The sequence below is a fragment of the Balaenoptera ricei genome, chromosome 18 (genome assembly GCF_028023285.1).
Source record: "Balaenoptera ricei isolate mBalRic1 chromosome 18, mBalRic1.hap2, whole genome shotgun sequence".
Classification (NCBI taxonomy): Eukaryota; Metazoa; Chordata; class Mammalia; order Artiodactyla; family Balaenopteridae; genus Balaenoptera; species Balaenoptera ricei.
This window is the reverse complement of record NC_082656.1, coordinates 65,417,815-65,438,295: the sequence shown is the minus strand read 5'-3', so window position 1 is coordinate 65,438,295 and position 20,481 is coordinate 65,417,815. Positions and strand designations below refer to the sequence as shown.

Sequence of the window (20,481 nt, the reverse complement as noted above, 5' to 3'; positions counted from 1 at the left end):
CCAGGTCACTTATCCGTTCTTCTGCCTCCATTATTCTGCTATTGATCCCTTCTAGAGTATTTTTAATTTCATTTATTGTGTTGTTCATTGTTGCTTGGTTCCTCTTTAGTTCTTCTACGTCCTTGTTAAATGTTTCTTGCATTTTGTCTATTCTATTTCCAAGATTTTGGATCATCTTTACTATCATTATTCTGAATTCTTTTTCAGGTAGACTGCCTATTTCCTCTTCATTTGTTAGGTCTGGTGTGTTTTTACCTTGCTCCTTCATCTGCTGTGTGTTTTTCTGTCTTCTCATTTTGCTTATCTTACTGTGTTTGGGGTCTCCTTTTCACAGGCTGCAGGTTCGTAGTTCTCATTGTTTTTGGTGTCTGTCCCCAGTGGCTAAGGTTGGTTCAGTGGGTTGTGTAGGCTTCCTGGTGGAGGGAACTAGTGCCTGTGTTCTGGTGGATGAGGCTGGATCTTGTCTTTCTGATGGGCAGGTCCACGTCTGGTGGTGTGTCTTGGGGTGTCTGTGGCCTTATTATGATTTTAGGCAGCCTCTCTGCTAATGGATCGGGCTCTGTTCCTGTCTTGCTAGTTGTTTGGGATAGGGTGTCCAGCACTGTAGCTTGCTGGTCATTGAGTGAAGCTGGGTCTTGGTGTTGAGATGGAGATCTCTGGGAGATTTTCGCCGTTTTGTATTATGTGGAGCTGGGAGGTCTCTTGTGGACCAGTGTCCTGAAGTTGGCTCTCCCACCTCAGAGGCACAGCCCTGATGCCTGGCTGGAGCACCAAGACCCTTTCATCCACATGGCTTAGAATAAAAGGGAGAAAAAATAGAAAGAAAGAAAGAGGATAAAATAAAGATAAAATAAAATAAAGTTATTAAAAAATAAAAAATAATTAAGAAAAAAAATTTTTTTAAAACAAAGCAGTTTTTTAAAAAACATTTTATTTATTTATTTATTTATTTATGTTTGGCTGTGTTGGGTCTTCGTTTCTGTGCTAGGGCTTTCTCTAGTTGCGGCAAGTGGGTGCCACTCTTCATTGTGGTGCGCGGGCCTCTCACTATCGCGGCCTCTCTTGTTGCGGAGCACAGGCTCCAGACGTGCAGGCTCAGTAGTTGTGGCTCATGGGCTTAGTCGCTCTGCAGCATGTGGGATCCTCCCAGACCAGGGCCCGAACCCGTGTCCCCTGCATTGGCAGGCAGCCTCTCAACCACTGTGCCACCAGGGAAGCCCAGAAAAAAATTTTTTAAAAGTAAAAAAAAAAAAAAAAACGGACTGACAGAACCCTAGGACAAATGGTGAAAGCAAAGCTATACAGACAAAATCTTACACAGAAGCATATTCATACACACTCACAAAAAGAGGAAAAGGGGAAAAAATAATATATCTTGTTCCCAAAGTCCACCTCCTCAATTTGGGATGATTTGTTGTCTGTTCAGGTATTCCGCAGATGCAGGTACATCAAGTTGATTGTGGAGCTTTAATCCGCTGCTTCTGAGGCTGCTGGGAGAGATTTCTCTTTCTCTTCTTTGTTCGCACAGCTCCCGGGGCTCAGCTGTGGATTTGGCCCCGCCTCTGCGTGTAGGTCGCCTGAGGGCATCTGTTCTTCCCTCAGACCATACGGGGTTAAAGGAGCAGGTGATTAGCGGGCTCTGGCTCACTCAGGCAGGGCGGGGGGGAGGGGTACGGAGGCTGGGCGAGCCTGCGCGGCAGAGGTCGGCGTGAGGTTGCACCAGCCTCAGGCGCGCCGTGTGTTCTCCCGGGTAAGTTGTCCCTGGATCACGGGACTCCGGCAGTGGCGGGCTGCACAGGCCCCCGGGAGGGGCGGTGTGGAGAGTGACCTGTGCTTGCACACAGGCTTCTTGGTGGCGGCAGCAGCAGCCTTAGCGTCCCACGCCCGTCTCTGGGGTCCGCATTGTTAGCCGCGGCTCGCGCCTGTCTCTGGAGCTTGTTTAGGCGGCGCTCTTAATCCCCTCTCCTCACACACCAGGAAACAAAGAGGCAAGAAAAAGTCTGTTGCCTCTTCGGCAGCTGCAGACTTTTTCCCGGACTCCCTCCCGGCTAGCTGTGGTGCGCTAACCCCTTCAGGCTGTGTTCACGCCGCCAACCCCAGTCCTCTCCCTGGGATCCGACCGAAGCCCGAGCCTCAGCTCCCAGCCCCGCCCGCCCCGGCGGGGGAGCAGACAAGCCTCTCGGGCTGGTGAGTGCTGCTCGGCGCCGAGCCTCTGTGCGGGAATCTCTCCGCTTTGCCCTCCGCACCCCTGTGGCTGCGCTCTCCTCCGTGGCTCTGAAGCTTCCCCCCTCTGCCACCCGCAGTCTCTGCCCGCGAAGGGGCTTCCTAGTGTGTGGAAACCTTTCCTCCTTCACGGCTCCCTCCCACTGGTGCAGGTCCCGTCCCTATTCTTTTGTCTCTGTTATTTCTTTTTTCTTTTGCCCTACCCAGGTACGTGGGGAGTTTCTTGCCTTTTGGGAGGTCTGACGTTTTCTGCCAGCGTTCAGTAGGTGTTCTGTAGGAGCAGTTCCACGTGTAGATGTATTTCTGATGTATCTGTGGGGAGGAAGGTGAGCTCCGCGTCTTACTCTTCCGCCATCTTCTCCTCTCTCTATTTTTTTAAGTCACTGTATTCCATGGTTTTACTCTTTGAACTAATGCTTTCTCTTGTTTTTCCAAAAGTCACTGCCTTCAAAATTCAGACATCACTTTAATTCTAATACAAAAGGATTTTGTAATAAACATCATGTTCAAGTTTATAATTTTATAGGCTGATAATTAATGGCACTCATGTATATTATTGGGTCTGTTCCAACTTCGTTGTCTCCTGATTTTTAAATAAAATCATATCTTATATAAAAATGTCAAATTTTGTAACTTTCAAATTTTTTCATGTAAATATAGTCACAAACCAGAACATACACTCTTAGTTCATGTATCTAAGTTCATGATTATTTAAAAAAAGTCACATTAAATATATTCATTTTTACTTTTCTTTCCTAACCTTCAAGAATGCTTTTCTTTTTCTTTGTGTGGCAATCTCCAATCCTTTTTGTCTTCTAGATTCTGGATTTGCTTTTTTTGTTTTTTCTCATCCGTTGTACTTTATGAATGGCCAGTGTCTGGCACATGTACCATATATTGATTAGTTCTTGCTGCAAAACAAATTACTCAGAAGTTCCATGGCTTAAAATAACAGTCGTTTGTAACTGTTCTTGTCTCTCTGAAGGTTGGCAGAAGTTCACCTGATGTAGGCTGGGCTCAGCTTTGTAACTTTGCTTCTCTGTGCAGATTTATGGGATGCCTGGGGCAGCTCTTCTTCAGGCTGTGGCGACCAGGATGGTTTCCTATTATGTATCTCTCATCCTTCTGATATGACCACAGCACCACTTGAGGTATGTTTTTGTTTGTTTTTCATAAATCTATTTTATTTTTATTTATTTATTTTTGGCTTCATTGGGTCTTCATTGCTGCACCTGGGCTTTCTCTAGTTGTGGCAAGTGCGGGCTTCTTATTGCAGTGGCTTCTCTTGTTGCAGACCACAGGCTCTAGGGTGTGCGGGCTTCAGTAGTTGTGGTACGTGGGCTTCAGTAGTTGTGGCTGGCGCACGGGCTCAGTTGCTCCGCAGCATGTGGGATCTTCCCGGACCAGGGCTCGAACCTGTGTCCCTTGCGTTGGCAGGCGGATTCTTAACCACTGCGCCACCAGGGAAGCCCGAGGTATATTTTTCTCATGAAAATGGCAGAGAGCAAGTGGAAACACAGGAGGACATTAAGGTCTTGGTTCAGAAATTGCTTACTTCTACCCACATGCCATTGATTGAAACAAGTTACAGAGCCAACCCCAAGTCAAAGGATAGAAAAGTCTACCCTGTCCTTCCTGAGGTCATGCAAAAGTATGGATGCAGAAAGAGGGTTGGAATTGAGGCAATAAGTCAATCCATGACACAGCAATACTTCTCATTCTTGTGCTCTTGGCTGATGTCATTTACCTGTTAAATCAGTCTTTCCTATTGAGCTAAGATTGGTCTCAGAATTGTTCTCAAGTCAGTGTTCTATGAAGCTATGCAAAATTGATTCCCTAATAGAGTAGGAACTGTTTTCCCTTCCTTATCTAGTGTTTGCTTTCTTCATGTTGATTGTTTCTTCCTCCTTTATATTAAACATTAAAATTAGATTGGCTGACCAGTATAAAGCATTAGTTACTCAACATATTTTTATTTAACAAATAGTTCATTTTTGCCTTCTGTTAGGACAAGACTGTAGGGAGGGATGACACTTCTCTGCCCTCTTAAGGGCAGATGTATGGCCACTGACTTATGTTCCTAATGGAACGTGAGCAGAAGTGACCCATGTTTCTTCCAGGATGAATCCTTTAATTTTGAGACTCTTCCGTGCTTTTACCCTTGCCATGTGGTCATGGAAGCAAATATTGATCTGGAGACCCTGGGTCATTACATAGAAAACAAGATTCCCCTTAAGCATCAGCCAGACTCACCACCTGTTTGCTTAAGTGAGGAATAAAACTTTTTTAGGCCACCGAGATTTTGGGACTTTCTGTTACCCCAAAACTTAACCTACTGTGAACAAACTGTGTTTTCCCAAAACTGAAGCTGAAGATAAAGATATGTATAAATGAATGCAATTCACTGGAGCCAATTCAAAATTTTAGATGAACAAGAACAATATAATCATAGAGGTCTAGGAAAAGAAGACCTCAGCAGACAAATGTGAGTGATTTTCAATAGTTCTTTTTCTTATCATGGGTAGCAACTCAAATTGATGGCCTTTGAAAGAGCTCTCATGCTGATCACTATATCTACCCAAGTAGGAGAAAATTTAAAAAAACAAAACAAAAAAAACTAAGTGAGAAAAGGAGAGGCTTAAAAACACCAAGCAAAGGGGGTATCCTTGGCAAATGTTCCTTTTCTGCTGTCACTCCCACCTGACTGAACTGATGTTTGTATATGGGGGTATTGATTGGGAAGGTATCTTTGAAGAAGTTGTCTATTCAGCCTTTGTTTTACATCAGGCTAATCTTGGACTGAAATTTAAGACGCTGCTCTTACAACTCTCTGAATTGATTTATCTTTTGCCTGCCCTGCAAAATTGATTTTTGACATTTATTTTGGTATCCTGGAAAGTACAAAGTTGAGACTTTGATATATTTGTGGACAGAGACAGGTAATATTTTTTTTGACATTTGGCACAGAAGTGTCCTAATTCATAAAATATTTAGGGACATTCTTAAGAATGTTCAGGAACATTGCTTCAATTCGTAGGGACCCAACCAGTCCCTTGAGAAAGAACTTGAACACTATATATAGTTAGGGCTCAGATATATAGAAACAGACTGATAGACTGATGGACCTGGAAGCAAGGAAGGATATGAAGAGTTCCTGTTGGAGAATTACCATGAATGAGAAAGGAATCTGGTAATGTAAGCCAGAATAAACAGGTAAGGATGGATGTCAAGTGTGGTCGAAGTACTAGGTATAGAATGAAGCTGTGCTTTAATACTCTCAAGTCCAGAAGGTTATCAGTGCTCATGGGCTTTGAGAAGAAAAGGGCTGAGATAAACACAAAAGCCTAGGGAACTGGAGGCATGGTTCTCCTGTGACTAACCACCGCCCCAGCCCTCAGAGACCTGAAGGTAAGATGTGGGAATCACTTACTTATTTCCTGAGATAAAAAAAAAATTACCAGAAACATGACGGTTGGCCGCAGCATAAATATGGAACAATGAACTATCCCAGTTTACAGACAGCAAGAACTGAGAACTCAAAGTGCAGAACAACTGTTGGAAACTGATCATATGTGAGACACACCCCTCATGTCAGGACTCCCAATAGGAAAGAGACTGTACTTTTGGAGCCATAAAAATGGTAAGGTTTGGGTGCCTAGAATATAACTGAAACTATCTCTGGAAGATGATAAATCTGAAATCTGAAATATATATATCTCAATTTTATGTGAAATATACATCTTCAATTTCAGTTTAAGATTAGCTTGATATAAAAGCAAAGGCTGAATAGACAACTTCTGTAAAGATATCTTCCCAATCAATACCTCCATATTTAAACCTCAGGGCAAACATTTTAGTGAAACGTACATACATACAAAAAGAGGACTAATAATAAATGTAGAACTCAAGGAACTTCCACAAAATGAACAGATAAGTAACTCCAGAACCCAGATCAAGAAATGGAATATTACCAGCATCCCTGAAGCCTCTTCATTCACCCTTCCAGTCAATATACCTTCAAGACTGACATAGCGTAGTTTTGCTTGATCTTGAACTTTGTATACATGGAACCACACAGTAGACATTTTTTGTATCTGGCTTCTTTGACTCAACATTTTATGTCTGAGATTTATTCCTTTTGCATGTAGTTTTAATTTGTTAATTTCTTATTGCCCTATAGTAATCCACAGCATGAATATAGCACAATTTATTTATCCATTCTAGTGATGATGGATTTTTTTTTCCAGCTTGAATTTACTAGGAATGGTGCTAATGTGAACCTTCTAGCATATGTGTTTTGATGAACATTTGTACAAACTTCTGTTCTTTGTATAACTAGGCATGAAATTACAGGGTCATAAGAGGATGCATATATATAGCTTACTGTAATGAACAGTTTTCCACACTGGTTGTACCAATTTACATTTCCATCGACAGTATATGAAATTTACACTTGTTCCATGTCATTACTAACACTTGATACCGTCTTTTATTTTTTCATTTTAGCCATTCCTGTGTAATTATAATAGCCTCTCACTGTGGTTTTAAATTGAATTTCACTGATGACTAATGATGTTGAGCACTTTTTCATATGTTATTAGACATTTTGATATATTTTTTAATGAACTGTTCAATTTTTTTGGTGGCTTTTTTCCTATTAATTTGTCTTTTCCTCATTGATATGTCTTTGATAATTACTTCTTATGTCAGAACATATTCTGAATTATTTCAATATTTTAAAGTTTGTTGTCTTTCATTATGGCCCAGATTATGGTCAATTTTGGTAAATAGCCCATAAATATTTGAAACAAATGTTAATTCTATCACTCTAGCACATTTTACATATGCTAATTAGGTAAAGTTTGTTAATTTTAGATATTTTATATCTTTACTATTTTTGTATGATTTTTCTGCCAGCTATCTAGAGACCTGTGTTAAAATCTTCATATATGATTGGGGATGCACATTTTCTTTATTTCTGTAAAATTTCGCTTACAGTTTTTGAAACTATGTTTTTGGATACACATAGATTTAGTATTGTGATATCTTTCTCTTGATTGATCTCTTTAGCATTATGAAATATGCCTTTTTATCTGTGGGAATCCTTCTTGCCTTAAAATCTAATTTAACTGCTACTGATAGAACTGCACTATCTATGTGTCTATCATCTATCAAGTATTATTATTAGCATGGTACAGGTTTTCCTATCCTTATTTTCTCAAACTTTCTGTGTTCTTGTATTTAAAGTGTGTTTTTCTTTTTATAAATAGTATATAGTTGGATGTAAGCAGCATGTAGTTTGCCTTTTATTTGGAGTATTTAGTCCAAATTCATTTAATGTAATATTGATGCAGTTGAGTTTATAGATACCATTGTATTACTTGTTATCTTTTTGGCCCACCTGTATTATGTCTTCTTTACTTCTGTGCTTTTAATTTGAATAACCAAATATGATTTTTTATTATTTAAATTTTCTCTTCTAAGAACAATGTGGTAGCTGCTAGCTGCAGGTGGCTATTTAAATAAAATTAAAATTTTAGTTGCTCAGTCATACTAGCCACATTTCAAGTGGATAATCATCTCATATGGCTAATGGTTAAGATATTGTCGGTATAGATATAGGACATTTCTCTCATTTCAGAAAAATCTATTACACAGTATGGTTCTAGAGGGTGCTACCTGCATCTTTATTAGGGTCTACCTTAAATTATTATTTTTACCACTTGCCTCATAATGCTAGACTACTCTTTTTTTTTAACATCTTTATTGGAGTATAATTGCTTTACAATGGTGTGTTAGTTTCTGCTTTATAACAATGTGAATCAGCTATACATATACATATATCCCCATATCTCCTCCCTCTTGCGTCTCCCTCCCATCCTCCCTATCCCACCCCTCTGGGTGGTCACAGAGCACCGAGCTGATCTCCCTGTGCTATGCGGCTGCTTCCCACTAGCTATCTATTTTACATTTGGTAGTGTATATATGTCCATGCCACTCTCTCACTTTGTCCCAGCTTACCCTTCCCCCTCCCTGTGTCCTCAAGTCTATTCTCTACATCTGTGTCTTTATTCCTGTCCTGCCCCTAGGTTTTTCAGAACCTTTTTTTTTTAGATTCCATATATATGTGTTAGCATATAGTATTTGTTTTTCTCTTTCTGACTTACTTCACTCTATATGACAGACTCTAGGTCCATCCACCTCACTACAAATAGATCAATTTTGTTATTTATGGCTGAGTAATATTCCATTGTATATATGTGCCACATCTTCTCTATCCATTCATCTGTCGATGGACACTTAGGTTGCTTCCATATCCTGGCTCTTGTAAATAGTGCTGCAATGAACATTGTGGTACATGACTCTTTTTGAATTATGGTTTTCTCAGGGTATATGCCCAGTAGTGGGATTGCTGGGTCGTATGGTAGTTCTATTTTTGGTTTTTAAAGGAACCTCCATACTGTTCTCCATAGTGGCTGTACCAATTTACATTCCCACCAACAGTGCAAGAGGGTTCCCTTTTCTTCACACCTCTCCAGCATTTACTGTTTGTAGATTTTTAGATGATGGCCATTCTGACTGGTGTGAGGTGATACCTCATTATAGTTTTGATTTGCATTTCTCTAATGATTAGTGATGTTGACCATCCTTTCATATGTTTGTTGGCAATCTGTATATCTTCTTTGGAGAATGTCTATTTAGGTCTTCTGCCCATTTTTTGATTGGGTTGTTTTTTGTTTTTTGATATTGAGCTGCATGAGTTGCTTATAAATTTTAGAGATTAATCCTTTGTCAGTTGATTCATTTGCAAATATTTTCTCCCATTCTGAGGGTGGTCTTTTCGTCTTGTTTATGGGTTCCTTTGCTGTGCAAAAGCTTTTAAGTTTCATGAGGTCCCATTTTTTTATTTTGGTTTTTATTTCCATTTCTCTAGGAGGTGGGTCAAAAAGAATCTTGCTGTGATTTATGTCATAGAGTGTTCTGCCTATGTTTTCCTCTAAGAGTTTGATAGGGTCTGGCCTTACATTTAGGTCTTTAATCCATTTTGAGTTTATTTTTGTGCATGGTGTTAAGGAGTATTCTAATTTCATTCTTTTACATGTAGCTGTCCAGTTTTCCCAGCACCACTTATTGAAGAGGCTGTCTTTTCTCCATTGTATATTCTTGCCTCCTTTATCAAAAATAAGGTGACTATATGTGCGTGGGCTTATCTCTGGGCTTTCTATCCTGTTCCATTGATCTATATTTCTGTTTTTGTGCCTGTACCATACTGTCTTGATTACTGTAGCTTTGTAGTATAATCTGAAGTCAGGGAGCCTGATTCCTCCAGCTCTGTTTTTCTTTCTCAAGATTGCTTTGGCTATTTGGGGTCTTTTGTCTTTCCATACAAATTGTGAAATTTTTGGTTCTAGTTCTGTGAAAAATGCCACTGGTAGTTTGTTAGGGATTGCATTGAATCTGTAGATTGCTTTGGGTAGTAGAGTCATTTTCACAATGTTGATTCTTTCAATCCAAGAACATGGTATATCTCTCCATCTGTTTGTATCATCTTTAACTTCTTTCATCAGTGTCTTATAGTTTTCTGCATACAGGTCTTTTGTCTCCTTAGGTAGGTTTATTCCTAGGAGAATATTCTAACTCTTATACTTTTCCAAAATGTTGTGTTATTATTGTCATTCATTTAAATTCTATATATTTTAATAAGCTTTTAATTTTCCATTTGCTTTAGAATTACAGAAAAATTATGAAGATGCTACAGAGTTTCTATATAAATCACACCCAATTTGCCCCATTATACATCTTACATTATTATAATACTTTTGTCACAGTTAACTAATATTGACATATTATTAATGAAAGTCCATACTTTCTTAAGATTTTCTTAATTTTTACCTAGTGATCTTTTTCTATTCTAGAATCCTATCCAGGATACCAAATTATATTTAGTTGACATGTCAATACATTTTAAAAAATTCTCAAGACTTACTGTTACTTTGTACCACTGATATTTGCTTGTATGTGCCCTGTGCCCAGAAAGAATGGCTGCAGATATTCAGGTCACTTCTGCATGGTTCTTCCATGTCCAGTTTATTAGTTGCTAGTTTTTGTTGCTTCTGCAGTAATATGATGTTTTAAATAAATGTGACTTTTGTATTTTATCTACCTTTTGTAGTCCTTTGTGGGAGCATTGGTGTAGTATGAATAACTCAATCCTTCTCTTAGTTCAGATTTTCTAGATTTTATTTTTGTCTGAACGATGGCTTTTCAGAGCATGGAGATTAGGATAAATATGGCACATGTTTAGCCATAAAATTATTATTTATAAAATTACTTTCAGAAATAAAAATAACATTAAGAAACTCTCCACATAACCCTGAAATGTATAAATATTTTCATTTTTTTCTCATTATTTATGGTAAAATTTTATAGTGCCTTACACAACACTGTCTAATATTACAGCATGTTGACTCTATGTACCTACCATTTGAGCACAAATAAGCCTTACTTTGTTGTAATACAGAGCGAGTTCATTAAGACCATAGGTGCAAAGGAACAATTATTTTTTTAGTTTCCTTAATGTTGTTTTGTGAACTTTCTTAGTAAGGCCCTTTGAACTTGCACGATTTCTGCCAAGGGTAACCTGTTCGCAGGCTTTGATACTTTGTCTTCATTATTCTCAGTTTTCTGCCTAGTAACAAAGTTTGTTAGTTAAGCTAATAGCCATGAATTGTGGTTCATTAATTGAAACTTCAGATTCACTGGTTTTAATAAAAAAGCCCACAGTCACTTCTTAAATCACTTTCAGATGAAGTTAATTTCTTCTAATCATTTTTGTTGTTGTTGCTTCTTTTTCAATCTTTGTGCAAAAATAATTACTAGAGATTGATTCATGAAAAATAACTAAATGGTTCAGTTTGTACAATGAGTAAACTAGAAAACATAAAATCCTGATATTCTTTTCAGGTGATATCACTTCAGAATGATCTGATAAATAGGATTAAAAAAACTGGAAAAGATTTTTATAATCTTTTTTTTTTCAGTTTTTGAGATTAAATAGTAAAAAATGTAAGAGAGACAATTATATAATTTTATGAAGACCTTAACGTGGCAAGTTTTAAATTTTAATTCACTTTCTTGGTGTTATCACAAAGTACTTTGTTTCAAGACAGCATCATGTAGTTCTGAACTATTTTTTCTTTTTCCTAAAATTATTTCAGTAAAAATTCCAAATATACAAGAAAAATATTTTACATATAACACAAATTTAATATATATGTATGTGTATATATATATGTTAACACATACATACAAGCATACACACACATTACAAATAGAAATATAAATAATATTCTGTTGAATCTGTAATGGTAGAAAATATAATTTTCAGTTGTCCCATATCTTGTCACCTCTCGGGAGAAAAGTGATCTTCATTATGTGGTCAGCTTTCAAAGTTGAGTGAAAGTTTACTTGCTAGTTACAGTGCTTGAACTCCTGTATAGTAAATTAGGTTCTACAAAGCTCCCATGTATTTACTGGAGTTTAACAAAACTGCATGATTTTGTACTACTTGGGTATCAGCAGGAAGCAACCCCTGGGAGAAGAAATCACAGCTGGGAGCAATTAAGACTGATTAGTTTGTGGCTGAGGAAATCAAAATGGAAAGAAACTTCTCTTCGGGGGGAATTAGGAGCTGCATTCCCAAGCATTTCCGAATTAAGTGCAATTCTCAGAGGAATTTAAGACTGAGGGAAAAATGTGAATTTCAAATATTTCGAGCTTTTCTCAGCTTATTTAACTTCTGCATAATCACTATGTGTTGACTCTTGGATATTTGAAGGAAAAGAAGTTCAAGTAAATTGACCAACTTTTCTTTTTACATATTTCCCTTTTTCCACATAGCTGAAGTTTTCCTTAATATTTTCATTTGCCCTTATAGACAGAATATAGATGGTTTCATAACTTTTTACTATTCATTTTATAGCGATTGGGTTAGCTGTGCTTTCTGAGATATTGGCAAAGCATAAATATCAGTTCTCTTGAAAAAAATACACATTATTGTGTATGAGATTGGTCTGAATTATCTTTCAGAAACTGTAAAATAGTCCAGTTGAAATTTTAAGCAAGAAATATGCAGAAACTTTTTACATAATTCCTGAAACTGCCATCTTGGATAAAAAATTGGTTTCTAAAGAGCTAGTAAGGATGTGCTTAATAAAGCAAAATAAATTAAATATAATAATAGAATGCATAGTTTATACTGGTTTCTTTTCCTTTATATTTGAATTATAGGTATGCATTAGAAACATAGTTCTTTTGAATAGGCTGAATTGGGTTGCTAACAAATTATAATATAAATGTAAATTAAATAGGAAGTTGTTTTTCTAGATTTTTAAAAATAATCTATCAGAGATTCATTTATTCTCAATTCTACTTGTTAGTTGGTACTAACCTTGTTTTATGTGGATACCTTTGTTACTGTATTGAACCTTCTATAGCAGAAATATTATGACAATACTAGGATGTTATAAGCAATAATGATTCTATTTTTCTTTCTCTTAACAGATAGAATGGGTTATTTTCATATGTAACCATCTATCTAACATGATATTAATCTGTATCCAGATTTTCAAAATAATCTTTTAAAAAATTTTTCCTCTTGCCTTTCATTCCAGCTCTCTCTCTCCCCTCTCTCACTATTGGGTGTGCTGAAAATATTACAGATGAGGAGCAAAGTGAAGGCCAATATTTGAAAACATATTCCAAATAATCACTTTGAAGGACTGAAGGTACAAAGGGCATAAACAATGTAAGAGAAGGAATGCATAATTATTAACTACAAAAGATATGGCTTGGTGGGGTGATAAATAACTGAACCAAAAATTGCCTTGAGTTTTATTTCTAGATATACCTCTGTGTCACCTCAGTTAGTTTCCTTTAATTTATTTCACTACTTTAACCACTTTAGAGAGTGACTATGCTAATTCTGGATGATTGGATAACCTTAATGTTATATTTTTAGAAAAAGCTTCATTAAAAATGTATTGAGAATCATACACGTTATTTCTGGTCTGGGGCAATTATTAACTAAATTATAGGAAGTCATGGTTCAAAATTCTGCAATTGCTGACCAGGGATATATGAAAAGGGATGGTTATTGCCCCAGTTGATTTTCTGTTTCCTAAACCAGTACTCAACTTTTTATGTTTACGTCCCATGAGTTCTTCTATAAAAGAACCCAAGTTTCAACATAAGAAACACAAAAGCTCATTTCCACATTGGAAATGCATATATTTACCTACATTACAAAGACATTCACAGTAAGATCTACCAACATAAATCACTGCATTAATGTTGGGGGTATATATTCTTGACACTGGAGATTTTATATCTGATAATACTGTTTTCCTCGGGCAGGACAAAATACATTACTATCATTAGTAGTTTAATTAGAGCTGCTACCTACGCTGACAAGACAGTAATAAAAAGGCCAGCACATTGCGAGTGAAGTGGTGTGGAGTCTACAAAGAACCACAGAAACCATTAGAAAGAAAGCCCCGGAAATGAGTTAAGCACAAGTCTCAATTTCCAAGTTTATCCTATATGATCCATAGCAGGTCAGGTCAGCAATATATTCCTACTTGCAACTGGATGTGGGAGTTAAATTATCAATAGAAAGAATTCTTGGAACATTTAGGAAAGCGCTTCTTGTCACCAGTGGTCTTCAAACTGGGACACATATAATCTAGGAGTGAAAGAAAACTTTCCAAGGGGTAAGAAAGCCCGGGTGTTTTTAAGGGACAGTTTTCAGATCTTCCACGTTACTATGAACTCTTTCCTAAAATTAGTCTGTGACTGCTTTCACAATAATACTAAATAATAATAAAGCATCCCTCTTCACCCCAAATCTTACTACAGAGTTTTAGACCCCTTTGGATACTTCTGTGAAAGCTTTAAGGGCTGACAAAGCACAAAAACCCTCAGAGATTACCATCTTTCCCTCCTTGTACATATTCTCTTAAGCATACAGTATGGCATTAGAAAGCAGGGTATTTTGCTCTGTATGGGATCTTCATGGAATCTTCTGAATTCAGGTGTTTGGTAGCGTTGCACTGTGGGATTAATGGCCACATTTATTCAAAGGTTTTCTTTTTCTTTTCATCATCTGTCCTCTTATGAAAAATGCACTCCTTTAGCAGGAGAGTCTCATGAAAGCACATCTAAACAAATATCAGTATGAAATAGTGAACAGTAAAAATGTTTTTCCCATGTATGTAAAAATAAACCATTCTTTTCCACTATTCTCAATATTCATCCTTGGAAAGATTTTTAAAAATTACCTTCAAATAACCAAAGCAAACATAGATTATTGACAATGCCTTTTAAATTCTAACTGAAATATTTTCAAGTGCTACCAATTTGTTCATGATTCATTGACTAAAAGTCTAAGGCTAGGATTTTGTTATGATTTCTTTGAGATTCATAATAAGTCATATTATGAAATATTTATTCCAATTATGGCTAACCCTTATCTTATTTTACCATCTAATATTTAATATTTTCTGCCATCTATAGACAAAGTCTAAAATCACATAGTAGCTCAGGGCTAGATTTAACAGTATATGCCTTTCCATTTCATTGAGTACATTAAAAAAGTTCAGTCATGATATATATAGTTAAATGAGTTGTTTCTGATTTTGATGCTTGATTATTTAATTATTCTACTAAGTTGAATCTAGGACTTCAATACTTGCACATAAACACTTTTCAAAGAATACAGATAAGTTTAATTTTAGCTATTATAGTATATTCAGTTATATTATATCTCATTACAAATTAAAGAGAAACTATATTTTTCTACTCATTTTCTAAAGTTATAAATGTGGATAAAATAAATGCATTTGGATCTTTATCAGTTTAATCTTGATGAGACAACCTTTAGTAATCAATATTAAAGGTATTTTATTTCTTATAGAAGGGAAGTTAGATTGTGCCATTCAGGCTATATTGAGAACACTTTTCACAAATAGAATAATCAAAATATGTCAGTTCAAGGTTTGGATGGAAACAGAGTATATTTTAGAAAAATTGATATTATAAAAAAGTTATTAAAAATATTGTATTGGAAAATATATATTGAAGTGAACAATGTTCTGACTTTTCCCCACCCTTTCTGAGTATTCCAGGTGTGTTGAGGGGTCCCCAAGACCACCCATAGGTTTGGTGGTTTAGTAGGAAGACTTGCAGAACTCAGCATATAAGTCAAAAAGAAGTGCCCCCAGCTGAAGGAGTTATGGTCATAATTAATGGTCACTTAAGTCTCGGTAAAGCTTTCCTGATGTACTTCTTACACACTCAGAAATTAAAATCTAATGTCTGAGCAACAAATCCTTTTGCAGACAGGTGGTTTCAAATTTTCTGCTTTCAAAGCAATTGGAGGACAAAATATTTGAGTTGGTAGCTGACATATTACTTAAATCATTGTTAATGATATATCATGTGTAAGAGCCCTTTCATTCATTGGTCATTCATTTGTTCAAACATGTATTCAGTAAATATTAATTGAGTTTAAAGTCTATTAGGAGAAACTGACTATTACGATGTAGTAAATGATGTGATAGTAGCATGTATGAGAAATGTGGGTTCACAAATTGGGGTCACCTGAATCAGATTGGTGTTCTGGAGGAGTTGGTAGAGAAAATGGGAAAGGATGCAGCAAGTTCAGGTTTGGATCTGGCTTTTAAAAGATATGTATTTTACCAGTAACTTCCATCTCTAAAGGTTAAAACTTCACACGATATGCCCCTCAGTGGGGGAATGGATAAGCAAACTGTGGTTCATCCTCACAGTGGAATATTACTGGGCAACAAGCAGGAACAGACACTGATCCATATAATAACATGAATGGATCTCAAGTGGGCTATGCTAAGTGAAAGAAGCCAGATTCAAAGGTATGCTTCTGTTTATATGGTATTCTGGAACAGGCAAAATTATTAGGACAGAAAACAAGTTGGTAGTTGCTAGGGGATTCGGATAGGAAGGGCTGACTGCAAAAGGCATGGGGGGATTTCTGGAATGATAGAAGTTTTCTGTATCTTGGTGGTAGTGATGTCTCAGAACTGTCCGCTAAAAAGGGTGATAAGTACCTTCATTTTAAAAAAAGCAAGTAAGAGTTCATATGACCTTAGCTGTATTCCCATAGGTGCAGCTATGCACGTGCACACACACATCCATTCACAAAGCTGTGGGTCACTCGTTCCTTGCTGTTCCTGTTTCCCTGTGAAAGGGTCCCCAGCAGTGCTTCTCAACTGGAGTGCTACTGGATTTTAGGCAGGATGATTGTTCATTGCCTGGGAGTGTAGTGTGCTCTGTAGGATGTTCGGCAACTCTGGCACTCACCCGCTAAATGCCAGGAGCACCTACATACATTTCCCAAAGTCCCCTGGTAATATGTCTGCACCCCTGCTGAAAACTACATGCCGGACGTTTTTTCTGGACTCTCTCTATGTAGAAAGGAGTAGTTCTCTAATTTATCAGTGAAGAGGAGAGAGCTGGCATGTTTGCCTCACTCTTTCTTTTTTGTGGGAAAGAACTGCCTACCTGTAGAGAAAGTACACTCTAGTCTGCTCTCTTCCATGAGTAGTGGAATTGACTTTGCTTCTGCCACATCTTAGGATTGGGAAGTGTGAAAAGGAAATTCACATGAGTGTTAGCAAGCCATCTGCCAGCTCACCTGCCTTGTGTCCTATGAGCTAGTTTTTAGCTTTAAGGGAACTGGCACTTTAGTCTCCATCAGTCTGATTGCTGTATCTGTCTTATCAGAGTTTGGGAAGGAAGGAGAGGAATGTGATATAGAGACCCCCTGCCCCCGCCTCAAGTTTATGTAACATTCATTAGAAGTATCAAAGGGTTACTACATAGCTTCCAATCTTTAGTTCCTAGCATAACACACACACTGAGCATATTAACCCAGACCTTGGAACTCAAAGTAATACTAAGGCACTGAACTTTCTGGAATTAGTTCAATAGGTGTGTATTAAAAACTAGTGCTATTTGCGTCTCACAGCACACCAGTTGTTTGAGTTCTTCATCAACCTTCGAATGTTTCAGGTCAGGGTTATATAGCAGCAGTGTCTCCCGTGGTAACCCAATGTTAGGCTCTCTAATTGTGACACCAACTGATCTACACTAACTCCTGCACTGCAATTTGTACTCTGCATGCAGTATAGATGAAACCACCAGTATTAGGTGGAGACAAGCTTTCCCTTTGAAGCATGGAACCACTTTAAAAAAAAAAAACAACAAGAAAGTCTTTATTTTGTGGGATAATGGAAGTGTCATAACATGGAACATTATCAGATCTTTCTGTCAGTGACTTTAAAAGCTAGACGCACTACCACCTACATCCTGAGGTTGAAAATTCTTGTTTTAAAATAGTATTGATGGCATTCTGAGATGACAGAGGTATACTAGTCTCTGAAAAAAATTAAGTAGGCAATTTATTCCTCCTACCTTATGTGAAAGTTATTTACATCAGTACTATCTTCTGTAGGCATAGAAATATTGTAATTATTCTTTCAGTATTTCATTCTAAATTGAGAAATTGCTTAGCCCTTCCAGCACTCTCCTGTTAAGCTTCCTTGTTTTCTCTGGTAGAATCCCACTGAGTGTAACTAGTTGACTTAATCTAATAAACCATATGGCTAAAGTATCAGTAGGTATTATTTAAATTCCCCACCTTGTTCTAAGTGGTTGACTATGTTTTAATATGTAATATCACCTCTTTCCGCTCTTTATCGTCTGTTTTTTAAATGGACTTTCAGTGGTTTGGCCAAAGTCTCATTGGGTGGGCTTCAGGCACTAGCGCAGAATTTATGGGAATGACGTGGGTTCTCAGAGCCCCTCAGATAGCACTGCATAAGCCACTCCTTGCTTTGCAAATACCAGCCTTCGAACTTGCGTATTTATCAAATGTGAGAATACTCTGTGTTATCTTATCTGATTAGGACTGCTATACATTGTTTTATTTTGGAGGAGCTTTTAATTCAGCAAATGTTTATTGAGCAACTATGATACAATGGGAACAGTAATGATGAAACATATACAGTGTAACTCTGTGCCAGGCCTTCTTCGAAGTATTTCTGTGTATTGATTCATTTTAATCCTCACAGCAATGCTATGAGATAATTCCTATTATTAACATCTCCATTCGATCGATGAGGAAACAGGCTCAGAAGGGTTATGTAACCTGCCCAAGGTCACACAGCTGGTGAGCGTTGATTTGAGTTTGAACTCTCACATTAGGCTCAGGTCTCTGCTGTAGAGGCTAATGTTAGAGGAAACTAATAAAGATTCCATTTCAAAGATAATTTTGTGTCTGCGTACAACGAAAACAACAAACACATGCACTAAATTTCTCCAGAATGGCTCTAATTATGAGGTGATTGTTTTCTAAAGGGTATTATTTTGTTCACATTTATAGTTCTTTTTTTCTCAAAGTTAATTATTCTTTCCATAACTTCCTCTAACAGGTAATGTTAGTTTTGCATGTAGGCAGAAGCAAACTTTACAGAAATAGAATGTGTAGTTTTATCACAGGACAGTATAACATTTCTGAGTTTTAATTTGTAAATGACTAAAAATCTATTTAGTAGTGGTCTCTTTTCTCTTGGAAAGGAAGCTTTACAAAATAATTAAAAACCTGCATTTAGACTATGTATGCTATTCAAACTGATCAAAAAGCACAAGCAAAATTTGATAACTCTAAGTGTGTTTGTAAAGTAGTTTTTAACTTTCTCATTAAGATTTGTTCCTACAGAGTCTATCATGTACTATATCTTCTCACTTTTAACTTATAGTCATTGATGTGCATGTAAACTTTGTAGGATGGCTTTTATAAGTATATTCAAATTGGCCAGGCCTAAACCAAAGCCCAAACCAGGGATACCAGTGTGCAGGGAGAACTCACTTATAGATCTTATGCTGCTTATTAGGTTTTGAAAAATGTACCAATGGAAATAATTTAGGTACCTGAATTTATCAGGCTATCTTTTTTGAAAAAGTTATTTACATCAGTACTATCTTCTGTAGGCATAGAAATATTGTAATTATTCTTTAAGTATTTTATTCTAAATTGACAAATTGCTTAGAAGTTAAAGGAGGGAAAATCATCTTTTCAGCTCAATAAATAAACAAAGAAAAGATTAGGGAGGAAATTATTTCAATATTTTATGTTTCTTTTGTTGACTTGAATATACGTCTTCCATTTTGGTTATAAAACATGTCTTTTTACATTAAGCATTCTCCTCAAAGTGGTTGGTGACACCTGGCTGCCTTCCTGGAGGGGGGCTGTGACACTGCCTGCCTTCTGGGAAGAGAGAGAGGGTGGCCCACACTCTTCCATCCCTCACTTTTAAGTCAGCCTCATAATAAAGAAGGTAAACTTTCTAATGACTTTATAAATAATTAACCTCCATCAACTTTGGTAATTAAAGTAAGCAAATCATTTAATTTTCTGATATAACTTCCTCAATTAAAAAAAAATCAAAAGGTGGTGAAAGATTAAATTTGCATCTCTCTCAGAATCTGGAAGAATATTTCAGTAGTTTTAAAAGTGGAAAAGCTAGTATCAGCAGTGGAAACGCTCTTAACTAGAACTTTGGACACCTGGGTCTGCATCCCTACCCTTCCACTAACGAGCTGAATGGTTTTGTGTAAACCACTTAAACTCCTGGGGCTTGGTCACCTCATTTATCAAAGTAAAGGCTGAAATAGGAAAATAATGAACCGTGTATTTTTAGTCTCTTCTCCATCCTTCACTCTGATTTTAGGAAGATACTTGTTCTTCTCTAGAGAAGTTAATGATGAGTCAGGTCTGGGGGGCCTGGAGTATGGAAAAATGGGGCCGGGAGACCTCTCCAAGCATAACTAATTCAATGAGTACCCACTGCTTTTTTCCAATCTTGTTGTTCTATGAAAAACCAGCAGAAAAAAAAAAAAAAACAAACAAACAAACCAGCAGAATGCTTCCTCCATACCCTTCAAAGTGCCACACCCACACGTAACAGGTAACTGGAGCTCATCAGAGTTCATGCTCTTAGAATTTAACATCTCAACATTAAAATGATGTCAGAGAAAGTGAATCAGTTCTCTCCTGAGCATTGCTTTGTAGGAAATTCTGTCAATGCCCAAATTTAATTATATTAAATTACCATTTATCAAAAAAATCTAAATTTACCTGACACAGATTTCTTTCAGACG

At 37.0% G+C, this 20,481-nt stretch overlaps 1 long non-coding RNA gene across 4 annotated transcripts in view; it reads left to right on the top strand.

Moving 5' to 3' along the window:
* Nucleotides 1–1,712: 1,712 nt before the first annotated feature.
* Nucleotides 1,713–20,481, top strand: part of LOC132352301 (uncharacterized) — a 147,146-nt gene continuing 128,377 nt past the window's right edge. For 3 of the 4 annotated variants that reach the window (XR_009498651.1, XR_009498652.1, XR_009498649.1), the window contains exons 1-2: nucleotides 1,713–1,750; nucleotides 3,271–3,374. This is a non-coding gene — a long non-coding RNA (uncharacterized LOC132352301). Of the gene's footprint in view, nucleotides 1,751–1,785; nucleotides 2,188–3,270; nucleotides 3,375–20,481 lie in introns of those variants that run through there. The other variant, XR_009498650.1, reaches the window with a different exon arrangement.